Source organism: Ranitomeya variabilis, chromosome 7, assembly GCF_051348905.1.
Source record: "Ranitomeya variabilis isolate aRanVar5 chromosome 7, aRanVar5.hap1, whole genome shotgun sequence".
NCBI lineage: Eukaryota > Metazoa > Chordata > Amphibia > Anura > Dendrobatidae > Ranitomeya > Ranitomeya variabilis.
In genome coordinates this window covers 111,851,931-111,853,744 of record NC_135238.1, presented here as the reverse complement: position 1 = coordinate 111,853,744, position 1,814 = coordinate 111,851,931, and the positions used below count along the sequence as shown (strand labels likewise).

At 41.9% G+C, this 1,814-nt stretch overlaps 1 long non-coding RNA gene across 1 annotated transcript; it reads right to left on the bottom strand.

Moving 5' to 3' along the window:
* Nucleotides 1-623: 623 nt before the first annotated feature.
* On the bottom strand, nucleotides 624-1,362 carry LOC143785366 (uncharacterized). The gene is made up of 3 exons (XR_013217976.1): nucleotides 1,324-1,362; nucleotides 1,044-1,106; nucleotides 624-950 (listed from the first exon to the last, which is right to left on the bottom strand). It is a non-coding gene; the product is annotated as an uncharacterized LOC143785366 (long non-coding RNA).
* Nucleotides 1,363-1,814: the final 452 nt, after the last annotated feature.

Below are 1,814 nucleotides of genomic sequence, written 5' to 3'. Positions count from 1 at the left end.
ATATAAATCAATAAAAATATTTGGAAACCAGACATAGGTGTACTTATGTGCTGACAACATGAAATTTAAACTGGACAGGGTTTTGAAATATGGTAAGATATGTTGAACAGCACATCTCATGTAAACAAATGGCATATTTCTGACTTTCTTTACTAGATATTATAGTGTACTTTACCTGACTGTGTCATAGGCTTTCTGAGCACAGTAATGAAGAGTTACAGATGTTTAATTAGGGACCACGCTACTGGTCATGTTTTCCAGCTCTTTCCCCATACAGACTGTGGCTAGAAGATATCTATATTGTCTGCCATTTAAATTCCATTCCAGCCACATCAGTTTCTGGGATGTGACTGTTCCCTTTAAATGAATGGTTCATTTTTAAACTTTACAAGCCTTAGGAACACTGAGCACCCCTCCCAGTTGCTAAGAGCTGACATGTAGAGTAAATTAAGAAGCATGTAATGCATAGCTCTCCTAAGCTTATGACTTGGTTTACAGTACAGATATGCAAGTAGTACACGGCACTCAAGGTTCCTTGGTGGTGCACAAGTAAGGTATCCAACCCGTGAGTAAATAATAAAGCACTTGGCACTCAGAGATTCATTTGCAAGATAAACGTGAAAGTTTTGTTTATTTGTGCGACCAGTTCAAGAGTGTTTAAACGTTTTCGGTCACAAGACCTTCATCAGAAACATCTCTCATGAAACTGCAAAATATGCAAACGACAATTACATGATTGTAAAAGACATATGATATACAATTGAATTTAACAGAGGAGAACAAGTACATACACAAAAAGAGAACAAGTCTGATTACAATGGATGTTGTACAGAAAAAATTCAACACATGATGAATAAATAAATAAATAAACAGTGACAACCGTGACGGTCAGGGCTAATCCAGACTGGTGTTCCGTGAGTCGTAGAATTCTCAGGCTAGGCTATAGGAAGCTGTGAGCGTGGATAAGGATAACAAGCAATTATATAACCTTAATACTGAGATTGCAGAGAACATTAATTGAGCTAAAATGCCCAGAAGGATACTGTGAAAGCAGTACTGCAGGGTGTCTGGTTGTGGCACTAGGAACAAGAGTGCAGAGTGATCACCTAAAATGAAAATGTGACATCGTGAATTAGCAGGATAGATCCCGGGTGAGTTGCTGTGAAAAGCTTCAGCAATATATGTCCGCCCACCCTGTATACAGAAACCACCATGTATACGGCACAAACTCAATAAGGATATGGTATCCCAAACTGGGCTGCCAGTAATGTAATAATAGCAATATTCACTAAGATCCCCAGCCGAATAATCTATATAAAGTACCTGGAGGCAGAACAGCGCAATGCATAGGCCTAAAGGGCCCGCGTACACCTGGCAAAAACACCTGAAGGGTATGATAAGAACAACGTTACTATCCAGGAGAATCAGGGCAAACAAATAATGCATTCTACTTGTGGTTGTATACCATAAGCTTCTAATTACCTCGGGGGTCCTGGAGGGTGTATAAGAAGTAGGGCGCACCGGGAGGGCGAGAAACCGCTATAAGGAATGGCGCTAAAAAACAAATGCACAGTGGGAAAGATATCCCTTAGTATCGTGCAAAGCATAGCAGGCTCTGGTGAGTAAGCCATGTATATTTACCCAGTAAGTCCAGATCCGGGGTGCCGAGGTGCTGAGGGGCTGGTGTTGCCAGAAGCCGCTGTGTGACAGCGGTACTTCCAGGTATAAAAGCGCCCTGAGAGCGGGTCATGTGACCCGCCTCATCATGGAACATGTGATCGCGGTCATCAGGACCGCGCTTGCGCAGAATGAGA